This window comes from Microchirus variegatus (assembly GCF_963457635.1).
Source record: "Microchirus variegatus genome assembly, chromosome: 16".
NCBI lineage: Eukaryota > Metazoa > Chordata > Actinopteri > Pleuronectiformes > Soleidae > Microchirus > Microchirus variegatus.
In genome coordinates, this window is record NC_139817.1 from 5,693,667 (window position 1) to 5,708,316 (window position 14,650).

A 14,650-nucleotide genomic window follows, 5' to 3' on the forward strand; every position below is an offset into this window, starting at 1 on the left:
AGAACTGTTGGAAGTGTCTCAGTCACAACCAAATATTGGTCTCCACGAAATGAAAGTAAGTCAATGTGATGTCCTGGACGTCATGGAAACCAGACGTGAAGTGTGAGAGAGAGAGAGACGGACAACAACAGTGTTCTTGTTTCAGCCATCGGCGACTGATCATATGAGAACCGTTAATGATCTTATACAAGCTGATATGTTCTTGTATGTTCTTGTATTTGTGAGGACCAAAATCCCTATAAACCATAGGGAGTGAGGACATTTTGGCTGGTCCTCACGTGGGCTTTTTTTTTTAGGGTTGAAGACCTGGTTTTAGGGTTAGGGTTAGAATTGGGGTTAGGTATTTCGTTGGGGTAGGGTTAGGGTTAGGTTAGGGTTAGGTATTTCATTGGGGTAGGGTTAGGGTTAGAATTGGGGTTAGGTTAGGGTTAGGTATTTCGTTGGGGTAGGGTAAGGGGTAAGGGTTAGGGTTAGGGTAAGGGTTAGGGTTAGGGTAAGGGTTGGGGTTCGGGTTGGGGTTGGGGTTAGGTATTTCGTTGGGGTAGGGTAAGGGGTTAGGGTGTGTGTCATATATGAGTGTTTTTTTGCGATTTCTGACAAACCCCCCCTCGCTGATTTCAGCCGACTCGGCCCAACGTGCAGAAAAAAGCAACAAGAAATATAGAAAGGGTAATAAAACCGAAAGGACCCAAATTGGCATGACACGAGAGTAGAACGATACCACAGCGGCGTATTTAAATGTAGTGCCCTGTCAGTTATTTTTAGGTCACACACATCCAGCCTGCACAGCATGCTGGAAACACACACTAGTGCCACCTGCTGACAGTACAGCTTGTGTGTAGACAGCTGTGAGGTGTGGGTATTGCTACGCTAGACTAACCGTGTTCCCCCTCCACGGCTCGAATTCATTTCTACAGTGGACGCACACAGAGAGATTTACTCGTTGCTCAAAATGAGGAGAAACCCGTCAACAACAATCGCTAAATATTTTTACAGCCCCCCCGAAGCCAACTGTCAGAATCCCAGCGTGGTTTAATTGTCGTGCTATTAACAGGAAGGAAGACCGCGTGTCTGCTTTTTCAAGCCGTTTTAAAGGAAATATGGTGGTGATGGTGTAATAATCGTTTGTCTGTGCATGTGTGTTTCTGCAGGGTGGTTGAACTCTGCGCTGTGCCGGAGCTGGACTGAGCTGCTGTCAGCAGACCAAAGGTAAACAGCATTGCTCCACTGTTATCCTTTCATCTCACTCTGTCACAGGTGGAAAATTCTCCTCTGGATTCTCCAGTTTTAGTTGAGTACAGTGTGCATTTTCCTGTGTGGCATTCTGCAACTTGCGATTTAACACGGAGGCTCCGTCTCCTCAACAGGCTTCATGCAGTTTACTGCGGAATCACATGAATTCATTGTTGTAACTATGGCGCAGCGGTTAGCACCGTTAGCCTCACAGCAAGACGCTCCTGGGTTTGAACCTGCTGCCCGATTCGGGCCTCTCTCAGCGTGGAATTTGCTTCAGAGACTACTCCCCCATAGGTGTTAATGTGCACACGCATGGTTGTTTTTCCTCCCATACGTCAGTCATGTGATAGACTGGTGATCTGTCGAGGTTTCTCAAGTTCAAGAGAGACGTAGGACAAGCATCTTCACTTAAAACAATCCTGCCTTTTTTTTTTTTTGCAAAATGTCTGCCAGCATTGGCTCTCACCTCCTGCAACACTTAAAATGATAAGTGGAATGTGTGGAAAGAAAGGTCTTTCCAGGTTGTAAAGTATTAAAGATCTAGAAATATTCTACCCAAATTTGACCCAGACCAATATGTCCTTTGAAAGCCAGGACCCGCACCCACCAGAATGAAATCAAATCCAGGCCAGATACATAGCCAAAGCGGTGAATTCACTATTTATTGTCATGGCGACAAAGATGATGTCTTTATAATCCGCTGTACTGTTTGTACAGTTGTATGAAATGAGGATCCAAGAACAGGTCTTGGGTGTCTTGGATCTCGACTACCGGTGTGGTCATATATTAGCTAAGTTTATGGAAGTTATGGAGTGAATCCAAGTGTGAATTCCAACATTATAGGGTCATTTAGTCATTTTGCATGTGTTTTCTTCTGTCTTAGACACTGAAGGTGCAGTTTAGACTTAGTTCCACCAATTTGGTATCGCCCATTCTCTGTTTCGACACGACTGAGCTCCTACAAGTACACATATGCTGTGTTTCCATCATGGCCCAATCAGCTGACAGTACCGTACCATTTTACTCTTGGTACCCCAAGGGAAGGGTTCCACAAATGGAACATCCAGGCTGGATATTTGGGTACCATTCCGAAATGTAAACGCAAAATTGGTACCCGTACCAAACCAAGCCGTTCCACTCATTGAAAACGCGGCTCTAGATCTTTGGTGCAAGGGTTATTTGCTTCCCTCGCAAAGCTTTTTTGAGGCTGAATGGCATCAAATCCTGCAGTCAAATTCAGAAACCACCTCCTTCCCTGATGAGTACAGTTTTGTTATAGCCGCTGATTAATACCCCGTGGTTTTCATATAAGATGTTCAACAGTTGAACAAAGTACAGACATACCGTAATGCTCGCGTGTCTACGTTCTTTTCACCACATGGTGAAATTTCCGTAAAATCTGCCAAATTGTACTTGATGGTCTTAATCCTGTAGCTATGTCTGCTGTCGCTCCGATTACAGCTACTGCTGCTCGACTGCGAGTTGTTCTTCCAGCCTCTCTGCGGCTTCCTGTTTCTGTTCTTGGCTGTAATCTTATTTAAAAAACTGGTCTGGAAACGTTATAGCTGACATCTGGTTCAGACATATTGTGTCAGATTGGTTGTTATCCCTCGGTACGCCATGCTATATCTCTCTGTTAACATACTTGCGTCTCAATTATTGCGTTTTGGGCCGTAAATATCAAACCAGTGATGGTCAGAGAGTTATGCAGTGTTTTCCAAAATAAATGTTCTTGTAGCGAGTCCACATTCGGGCCATATTTACCCTCATAACATTCCACATTCAACACATATCGCCGGGCGATTAATCACTTGAAGCCTCTTGTGGGCTTCTGAATTCTTTACTCCTGTCTTCCATCTCCAAAGAATCCCATGGAAAACGAAAATGTTTCTGCGGCAAAGAGGCTTCACTATCGAGCCAACTCACCCACTCCGGACTGCCAGTGTTATAAATCTGTGGTCAGTGCAAACTAAGGTCTGGATACTTGAGACAGAAGTCATGTGATTTTTATGTACCAGCTTGGTATAAATAGAGGAAAGTGGTGTCAAAACTTTATATACGCTTAAATTTACAAAATTTTTCCAACACAAGCCTTGTAGCCTATTGTAAAATAACGATTAGAAGAAGTTAAGCCTGATTTCATATCCTTTGTCGTGCGACCATAGACATTAAGTAAAAGGTGGTTGAAGCCAACAAGAGAGGAAGAATATATTGAGAAAAGAACCCTGTTTAAATCAGAGGAATGTGACTAATTCTCACTTGCCCTGAGGTGTTAATGCTCTCAATTTCTAGTTTCAGTTCTTCCTCAAAAGGACATGATGTCATTTTTGTAAATCTTGTTCCTAAAATAGCTGATAAAATACGGCACGTATACGAGTGGACACCAGTGTGATTGACAATCCTGGTCCCTGGTCACATGGTGAATCTCGAGTAGAGCTGTCACTTTTCAAAAAATTCATGCTCGAATGAATTATAAAAGACCTGTAATTTGTTCAGATACCTACGCCTTTGCTACTCCCATAATTCACCACAAATGTCACGGTAATCAGTGACAAGAGGAGGAAGCTCTTACAGCTTTTTATTAAAATCTTAAATATAAGGATGTAGTTCAAACATAGAACCATTCGTCTCTTATTTCTTAATAAGAAATAAAAAAAACACTTTTAATTGCGTCTACTGGCAGAAATGGACAGTAAAATGTTATCCATTGTTTTGTGGACTCTTGTCATATTTTGTCCTTGGTCCAAATGCTCTTCTTTGACCAGACTTCCTCCCAACATTCCCCTCATTCATTTGAGAGCGACTGAATTTGTTAATTAATATATTGACATGTGCCTCCCTTGGTGTATCCATTATTATATTGCACGAGGAAGGACGACGATATATCACCAAATTACCCCTTAGGGAATAGACCTCCACTGTAATGGCAGCTTGCTTACTTGAGGGCAAAACTATGCACCAAAATATAGGTGTAGCCACCTATATCTTGAACCCGAATTGGAAATAATACTCAACAATATACAATAAAAAGTTGTGTTTCTAGCAGGAATAGTCATATACGTGTATATATGCTGCTTTGGAAGGAGTTCGGTTGCACACAACACAGCTGCACATATGTTGCTGGTGCTGCACCGATGTAATCATATCAAAGTGGGGGTGTGCTTGTGTGTAAATACAGACACTATAAATACACACAGTGTGTGGTTGTGGGCAGTTGTGAAGGAGTGGCCGTGTTTTATTATAAAAGGCCTGCATGGGTTTGGCAACGTATATAGATACGAGAGGTCAAAAACGTACGGGGTAGTTTCTAATCGCGATCAAACTGAACTGGACTGCGGGTCGTCGTCATATGTTCGTTTATCCTTTAAACCAAGTATTTTTGATAGTAGTATTCTTATTTTTTTTGGTTTCGTTCAGGTTAGAGGAGCAAAGCAGCTGCAGAGACTGCAGCATCAGTCCAGTGTGAAATATCTCAAATACTTGAGAGGGAATTGCCCCCAAAATCAGACACAGTACAGACATTACTCAGGGAGGACGAGGACGTCCTGATTCTTCATCACATTCGTATATATAACGGTACATTGGTACAGGGAATCTTGGAAGTTAATGTACAGTGATTTTTGGAGTTAGCATCGGGAAGTTCATCCATATGTCCTGCAAAAATGGACAAAAAAAAAACACTTGCAGTAAAAAACAGTAGCTAAGCTAATTGCTAAGACTAGTCGGATTCATAACTAAAGCTCTCCAAAATGCCAAATATCAGTATTTGACCACTTTTTTGATAATTTTTCAGCTTCTTAAATGTGAATATTTTCTGTTTTTTTTTTTTTTTTGCTCCATATCACAAACAAACTGAATCATTTTGGTTTGTGGACAGATTGACCAATTATGATTATGATATGTTAGTCGCAGTCCTTATTTATTTATTACTTAAGAAATTGTCAACTATTGTGACTATTTTGATCATGGATTATTGGAGTCTTTTCATGTATAAAGGCAGAAAAATGTATACTTTCTTTACTCTGACTGAGGAGGTGCACAAAGTAGACTTGGATGTTGCAGAACATCTGTATTAGGCCTTGGTTCCTCACAGTTGGAACACTGTAAAAAATCAGTTTGTTGTCGGTCAGCGGTGCAAAATCTGAGGAAAAAAGTTGCATAAGATTCCATTTCCCCTTCCATGTTCCGTCACATGTTGCCACCTCATCCCGGCTCCTCATGTATCATCACCATCATCATCATCATCATCATCATCATCGTCGTCATCACCTCTGCTGGTCTTTTCACTGCGTCCATGGTAAATCCATTCACTTACAGTTACGGAACACACTTCCTGCTGCCTGTTTGTTTCTCGCGGGGGGGCAAAAAATAGACTTTCTTTGTTCTGTCCCTAAATCTGGAACGCTCCTCTATTGGTGTGTGTGTGTGTTTGTGTGTGTTTGTGTGTGTTTGTGTGCGTCTGTATCGCGTTACATGGCGGCAGCTGAGTTACCCCAGGGATTTGAGCCTTGAGGATCAAACGCACTATTCATACACAGTGACTTACGATTTGGGCCCAACATCACATGTATTCATACACACTGTCGCTGTTTGTATCCCCCCCCCCACCCCCCACCTCTTATAAATACACAAGTGTGACTCACACAGTGAGAGGTCGAGACACAAACAGACTTGTGGTTTCGTACAACAGATGACTACAGCAAAGTACAACGTTGTGCATTACGACCTGTGCGTGTGTGTGTGTGTGTGTGTGTTTGCGTGGAAATATCAAGTATTATGAAGCCGAGCGGAGTAAAAAAACGAGCGCCCAGCTCCGCCTGACGCCGCCTCCCACTCTTTCTCCGTATTAAACTCCCTTCCTTGCATTGAGAGACGGAGGCAGATGTCGATACGAGGGAGGAAATGATGTAATCCAGCTCCTGCAGGTCTCAGGGGGGGAAGTGATATCATTGTTGCTGGATCAGCAGGCAAGCAGCAGCTTCTCGCTCGTTCTCCGCTGCATCCGTTTGGTTTTGATACCGGGCTAAAATGTTTCTTTTTTTCGAGCTGCGCCGGAATGACATTAACCTTCAGAATGATTCACGTTATAGTCACGCGACGCAAAAAAGGATCATTAAACAATTGTCGAGTGCCTATTGAAAAAAGTCGTAGGACTCGCAGTCATGATAGGGCCCTCGCCCCACGCAACATAAATTTCATTTAGTCCTGTTTACATTAAAGCTTGAATTTTGTGGAAAAGTGGAATTTAAAGTACTCTTCCTGCCATTTTAACATCAAATTTGATGTAGAGAAAATCCTTTGACAACTTTGAATCAATAACTTGTCTAGAACATATGGACCGAGTTTGACGCGGCTAGCTCAAACATGCTAGGACACGTTTTTTTCAAATGCGTAGACTATCCCAAAATGGCCGACTTCTGGCTGGGCGGAGCTAATGGAAGTACATTGGAAATTTGTCTGGAATCATGAGAGCAACAAGTCAAAAAAATCAAAAAAAACACGTGTAGTGTAAATAAAGTTTAGTTTTGAATGTAGAGGTGAGGAAACGGTAAACAAATCCCTCACAGGATTACAAGATGGCTGCCGTTAGCATCAATAGTAAAATCTCTTTGCTACTTTTACTGTTATTAACATTTCTATCTTATTTGTTTGATGGTAAATTATTTTTATCTGTAAACATGATGCTATGCTAGTAGTGTGTGCAAAATGGCACGTAGAACATTATTATTGACTGGTATTGCTAACAATGGCTAGCTTGAGAAACGTGTCAATGGTTAGCTTGAGAAACGAGTCTTTTAAGTCTGTTTTAGCAGTGTAACAAGTGTACCAAGTTTGGTTAAAATCAGAACAACGATGTGCGACTTCGACACGATAGAAAAAAATCAAACATTTAGCATTTAACGCAATTTTGCCAACTTTCTCTTGCGTCAAAAACTCCCCAAAAATTCCTCAAGAAACTTTGGAGTAAGCCTGACAAACTGACCAAATTTCATCCCGATTCGACAACTTTTTTCTGACCATGACCTGACTTCTGGGGGGGGCGCTATAGAGCCCTGGGGCCTATGAACGGGTTCGTGCCCTATTCTGTTATCGCAATTTTCACCCATCCGACCTCCTTGCCAAATTTCCTTTGCTCACTTTCGTTTTCTACATAAATAAAGTAGATTCAACTGCTCGTGAACGGAAGTATGTCATCGGCAAATCATGCATTTAGGCATTAGTGTTAGATGAGAGCTGAGGCTCCTTTGTACCTAATAAATTGGCTGGTTTATGTATATCCTATACAACTATGAGCCAAGTGACCATTCAGTCATTCAGGAAGGAACTTGCTCTTGTTATTCTGAAATAACAACACAGGGGCTGGTGTTGCCAAGGCGGCCGTTTTTAAGTTTTTGGCTACGCTCGCTTACGTCAGGTAGATCTTTGTATACGCAACTGCGACTTTCTACCGAACAAAGTTTAATTTGCTCCTGCAAGACACATTTAATCCACGTTTCGTTGACTCTGTGAAGTGTCCCTGCATGTGTTTTTTTTGGGGGTCTTTTTCAAAGGGTTCTTGTTTCTCTCGTGGACCAGGAACATCCTCAAGGTCCCGGGGTTTTTTCCAGAGCCTGAGCCAAAGCGAAGAAAAAAAGCCGAGAGACTCCCACAACACACATAATGTCCTGTATGAAAGGAGAGACGGGCAATAATAAAAGAGTGTCACTATAGAACCACTGAGTGACTTGGCAGCCGGTCAGACCTCACACACACACACACACACATGCACGTACACACACACTGTGTGTGGTTTATTTACAGCGTCTAATTGACCGTGAAAGATGGCATTACAACTTTTTTGTTGGAGCAAAGTGGAAAAGTCTGACGGGAACAAAACGGACAATTTAAGCAAAAACGAAAAATGATCTCCAAGTCGACTCGATGTACACATTAGACAACAAGTGACATTTTAATGGGATTTTTTTTCCGGACAAACAGGAAAGCTGAGGAATTATAGAAAGATATATTTGTTCCCAAGTTTTTCTCTGACCTTTTTATGTGTGTGTGGAGAGAGAGAAACATATCAGCTTACCCATTGGATTCACTCCTTTTTTTCTCTGGATCTGATTTATAGCTTCACTTCACAAAAAAAAAAACCAACAACCAGACCTAAAAATATCACTCACTGTGTATGTGTGTGTGTGTGTGTGTGTGTGTGTGTGTGTGTGTGTGTGTGTGTGTGTGTGTGTGTGTGTGTGTGTGTGTGTGTGTGTGTGTGTGTGTGTGTGTGTGTGTGTGTGTGTGTGTGTGTGTGTGATGTCCTGATATAGAGCCGTGGGAACAGGCCACATTGAATACATTTGAAGGGACATTTGTTGTTGTCGTCGTCGTTGTTGTTGTTGTTGTTTTTGTGGCCTCTGCGATGCACGTTGGGAAACTGGGAGCTGCCCCCAGTACACATGCATTCAAAATTTATGGTGCCTTTCAGTGCAGGGCTGAACAATTCATCGGAATTTATTGGCACTATATTTTATTTTTTTTAAGCCCTAATGTGTGTCAAAATTACAATTCTAGATTAAATATTGTCCTATCCTTTACACATCATGTAAACACAAATATCACACTGTAATCATTTTAAATATGTTATTCTAATGAGAAAATTAGTCAATTACTTAAAAAAATGACCATTTCCTCTAATATCGCAATTTTTTTGTAGTTGGAAGTTTCCAAATAGAATGCTCCGCTCAGGCAGAATTTCGAATTTCCAACCCGGAAAGTCACAAGCCCCACTGAGATTCCAAGATGGCTGCCATTAGCATCAATAGTGAAAACTCGTTGCTACTTTTACCTTGTATTAACATTTCTGTTAATCTGTTCGTTTATTTCACAGTAAATTAGTCCGCTTTAAACATGTTGCTACGCTATTAGTGTGTGCATATCGCACAAAACATTGTTATTGACTGGTATTGCTAACAGTGGCTAGCTTGAGAAACGTCCATGTTTTTTTTTTCCCCCTGGGAGGAAAGACACTTACTTCCTTTCCACCAGTGTCTCCTGTCCTCCCTGTCCATAGAGATTTATATCCCAGGTTGTCGGAATATCCCTCTAAAAATATCCCCGGTGTGTAACACCGTCCGTCGCTCCTGTCGCCTCGCTGTCAGACAGCAGCTGCCTTAACCTCCATATTTAACTCCTGAGCGTGGGGTCAGAGGTCAGGTGTTAGCCACTTCCTCTCTGTGGTCGTTTGACAGCATTTAATAGCATTTAACAGATGCTCACAGGACACACGTTTGAATTCCTGTTTTTTTTTTTTTTTTTTTTAGTACCTGCTGTGTCGAGGATCCAAGCTAGCTGAGCGGATGCTAAAATGTGACGACACAGATTGGTCGGAGAGTGTCAACCACATAAAGACGACAATAACAAAACCAAAAAAAAACCCGTGTGTAGTGTAAATAAAGTTTAGTTTTGAATGTAGAGGTGAGGAAACGGTAATCAAATCCCTCACAGGATTACAAGATGGCTGCCGTTAGCATCAATAGTAAAATCTCTTTGCTACTTTTAATGTTATTAACATTTCTATCTTATTTGTTTGATGGTAAATTATTTTTATCTGTAAACATGATGCTATGCTAGTAGTGTGCGCAAAATGTCACATAGAAAATTGTTATTGCTGTTATTATATATACTGTTATTGCTAACAATGGCTAGCTTGAGAACCGTGTCAATGTTTAGCTTGAGAAACAAGTCTTTTAAGTCTGTTTTAGAGATAAATAGAGGTAAAAAATTATCTCATTAATCGATAGAATTGTGAATAACTAAGTGTCTTTCAGACAGGAAGGAGACTTTCATTTACATGTGAAAGTTAAGCAGAGCAACGAAAGCAAAAGTCTTTGGCAACGGGAACAAAAAAACAAAAAGCTGCTGTAATTAAATCTTCACTGTGTCACTCCCTTTGATTAAAGTAGAGGAGAAATTAGGTAAACATGTTGCTATGCTAGTAGTGTGCGCAAAATGTCACATAGAACCTTGTTATTGACTGGTATTGCTAACAATGGCTAGCTTGAGAAACGTGTCAATGGTTAGCTTGAGAAACGAGTCTTTTAAGTCAGTTTTAGAGATAAATAGAGGTAAAAAATTATCGAATTAATCGATAGAATTGTGAATAACTGAGTGTCTTTCAGACAGGAAGGAGACTTTCATTTATATTTGAAAGTTAAGCAGCGCAACGAAAGCAAAAGTCTTTGGCAACGGGAACAAAAAAAAACGAAAAGCTGCTGTAATAAATCGTCACTGTGTCACTCCCTTTGATTTAAGTAGAGGAGAAATTAGATAAACATGTTGCTATGCTAGTAGTGTGCGCAAAATGTCACATAGAACCTTGTTATTGACTGGTATTGCTAACAATGGCTAGCTTGAGAAACGTGTCAATGGTTAGCTTGAGAAACGAGTCTTTTAAGTCAGTTTTAGAGATAAATGGAGGTAAAAATTATCTAATTAATCGATAGAATTGTGAATAACTGAGTGTCTTTCAGACAGTAGGGAGACTTTAATTTATATTTGAAAGTTAAGCAGCGCAACGAAAGCAAAAGTCTTTGGCAACGGGAACAAAAAAAACGAAAAGCTGCTGTAATAAATCGTCACTGTGTCACTCCCTTTGATTAAAGTAGAGGAGACATTAGGTAAACATGTTGCTATGCTAGTAGCGTGCACAAAATGCCACATAAAACATTGTTATTGACTGGTATTGCTAACAATGGCTAGCTTGAGAAACGTGTCAATGGTTAGCTTGAGAAACGAGTCTTTTAAGTCAGTTTTAGAGATAAATAGAGGTAAAAATTATCAAATTAATCGATAGAATTGTAAATAAATCAGTGTCTTTCAGACAGGAAGGAGACTTTCATTTATATTTGAAAGTTAAGCAGCGCAACGAAAGCAAAAGTCTTTGGCAACGGGAACAAAAAAACCAAAAAGCTGCTGTTATTAAATCTTCACTGTGTCACTCCCTTTGATTAAAGTAGAGGAGAAATTAGGTAAACAGAAAGGAGGGATTGGAAGTGAACAGATGAAGGATGCAGTAGAACCAGGGACAGAGGAAAGATGGAGGATGAGGAGGAGGAGGAGAAATTACAGGAGAGAAAACGACACGAGGACGTAGGAGGATGAAGGATGGGGAGGTATGATTGCATGGTTTCAGTCGCAGAGACAGGAGGAGTGTGGCTGCAGGCAGCAAAGTAATTACTGTTTACTTTGGACACACACACACACACACACACACACATGCAGCAGTAACGGGCCGTCACTGTGACTTGCAGTCTGAGCTCTGACGGTGAACAGAGTTTGACAGACGGCCGTGTTTAAGGACTCTCTCTGACACTCGAGTCAGGAATCTGGAGCAGAGCGCTAACGGGTAAAAACGAACAAAACGAGGCGAGGAGCAAATTCGCCAGAGAGAAAGTGACCTGTTTTCTTTTTTTTTAGTTTTAAGACGGTCGGCGAAGACGGTGCTAGCTTTGTGTCGTTGTGACATGACATTAATTAATTAAAGGTGCATTATGTAATAAATCTAAAGCTAACTGGCCATAAAATCCTACTAATATGTCACAGAGACTCAGGAATAATGTTCATATAACAAACTGAACTCACCAACAACAACAGTACAGCCAAAATATTTGCATTAAAAAATACATTTTGCAGACTGCAAATCATGTTTTGTGCATGTGGCGCAACCTACCGCCGTCTACCAATCATTGCAGTCAGTAGAGTCTCAGCTGCCGAGCAACCACGGGTTGCCAGTTACGTCAAAAAACGAAACCTTAAAGTCCTCGGTATTTTGAATTTGAATGTAGTAACCGTTTTTGGCCACATTCTTACATATGGCACCTTTAATCGTACAGGCACCAGTGCTAGCTTAATCGTACAGGCACCAGTGCTAGCTTAATCGTACAGGCACCAGTGCTAGCATAAAAACTACCAGAAAGCAGAGAAATAGAGCTTTAATATACTGCATATGTACATGTAATTGCCACTTAATCACATGTTATCACATTGTTTCTTACTTATACCTAACTGGGGATAAAATAATACCTTTGACACCGCTGTTATTAAACAAATATTCCAACATTATATTGACCTATATGTCACAAAAAATAGTGAAGTTGGCGTACCGCTGTTGGTACACGTACCACAGTTTGAGAACCTTGTTGTGCCGGTGACGATGCCGCCGTTGATTTTGACAGTTGTGGGTGAAATAATCAGCGCAGAATCGTAGAATTTGCAGCTTTTTGCTGCTCATACGAGTGATAATTGTCATTTGTTTTGTTTTTTTTAAAGGGGGAATTAATACATTCTTTAAAGGTGCCATATGTAAGAATGTGGCCAAAAACGGTTACTACGTTCAAATTCAAAACACAGAGGTCTTTTTAGGTTTCGTTTTTCTGACGTAACTGGCAACCCCGTGGTTGCTCGGCAGCTGAGACTCCACTGACTGCAATGATTGGTAGACGGCGGTAGGTGGCGCCACATGTCAAAACACGATTTGCAGTCTGCAAAATACATACTTTTAATGCAAATATTTTGTCTGTACTGTTGTTGTTGGTGAGTTCAGTTTGTTATATGAACATTATTCCTGTGTCTCTGTGACATATTAGGAGGATTTTATGGCCAGTTAGCTTTAGATTAATTACATAATGCACCTTTAAGTAGTTCGAGGGTCTATGGGTGTCTGCACATGTACACACTGTAAAGTGAGTTAGGGCTGCAGAAAATACAAATGTCTTTGCTCTGATGAAGAGGGCACAAATGTCCCTATGATGTTTCGAAGCGAGGATAAGTTCGACGATCGGTCTCTCGGGAAGGTCGAAGCGCTCGAGCGCATTCGCTTTCGGACGCGACGTGAAGAGAATATTCTCCTGAGCAGACTGAGACTGCGATGAGAGAGAGAGAGGGTTCATTTGTTGGCTCAGTCGTTCTGTGGAAACACCAGAGCGCAGCTGTGAGAGTTTTCACAACGGTCCTCTAGTCCCTCGGCCGTCCCCAAACCACACACACACACACACACACACACACACACACATGTACACACACTTGCCTTAACCTCCAGTCCAAATAACAGACCTTCTTAACCACAGGGATCTAATTGTAGCACCGCTCCTCACTGTGTGTGTGTGTGTGTGTGTGTGTGTGTGTGTGTGTGTGTGTGTGTCTGTGTGTGTCTGTGTGTGTGTGTGTGTGTGTGTGTGTGTGTGTGTGTGTGTGTGTGTGTGTGTGTGTGTGTGTGTGTGTTGTGTGTGTGTGTGTGTGTGTGTGTGTGTGTGTGTGTGTATGGGGGTGTGTGACAATCTGCTCTCTAATCATGTGTGTGCGCATGTGTGTGTGTGTGTCGGTGGTTAGTTGTCTTTACCCAGTCAGGGACGGGGGGCGACAACAAAATGGCTACCCCAGGAATAGCACACATGTCCTGTGTTGGGGTCACATGAGTGGAAATGAGGCAAGAAGACGGAATAAGAAGGCAAGAAAACCTCGAGATGACCACATTTAAGGCCTTAAATTCACTGAGTGAGACCCACGTAGAGTAGGTGAAGGTCCTGTGTGGATTGTCTGTATCAGTCTTCACTTTTTTGTTTTTATGCCAGTGAGCTGAAGGCAAATTTCCACCTTGGTGGACAATAAGCTTCTGTTCCATTTCCAATCACAGTGCGGTTTGGATGTTGACGTCACACACCGGTGCAGAAATGTCTGCTTCGGTAGCTGCTCTGCATCTTTGTTTGTGATTTTTCCAGCTTCATTTTCCAACCCTATTTGTTGCCTCTTTAGGGCATTTTTTTCAGGCATAAACGCTGACTGTATCAGGACGACTAGTCCTCATGGAGGCCGAAACCTGATCCCAATGAGGCAAACGCCTAATTTCTGAGAAACTGGTTAGTTAATAGTTTAGGTTTTTAGGGTTTGAGGTAGAATTAGGGTTAAAGGTTCGGGATAGGGATTAGTTGTGATGGTTAAGGGTAAAGGGCTTTTTGGATTTTGTATTTATATCTTTGTAAGGTCCACAAAAAACCTAGATCTATCTTTGTGAAGACATTTTGTCTTGGCTCCATAACCATAAGGGGTTAGGGTTAGGGTAAAGGTTAGTGTTAGGCACTTAGTTGCGATGGATAGTGTAAGGGCTAGGTAATGTGTTACGTTGCTGAGTGTCCACACAATGAATACAAAACAAGCATGTATTCATATCTTTGTGAGGACATTTTTGTCTGGGACCCGCAACCTTAAGGGGTTAGGGTTAGGGTTAAGATTAGTGTTAGGCACTTAGTTGCGATGGTTAGGGTAAGGGCTAGGGAATGCGTTACGTTGATGAGTGTCCACACTGAATGCAAAACAAGCATGTATTTATATCTTTGTGAGGACTTTTGTCTGGGTTCCACAACTTTAAGGAGCTTTT

At 41.5% G+C, this 14,650-nt stretch overlaps 1 protein-coding gene across 2 annotated transcripts in view; it reads left to right on the forward strand.

Moving 5' to 3' along the window:
- The window catches only part of raph1a (Ras association (RalGDS/AF-6) and pleckstrin homology domains 1a), a 60,956-nt gene that overhangs the window by 21,895 nt on the left and 24,411 nt on the right, over positions 1-14,650 (forward strand). For both annotated transcript variants that reach the window (XM_083902160.1, XM_083902161.1), the window contains exon 2: positions 1,152-1,209. The gene's annotated coding sequence lies outside the window, so the exon portion shown is untranslated. The remainder of the gene's footprint in view (positions 1-1,151; positions 1,210-14,650) is intronic.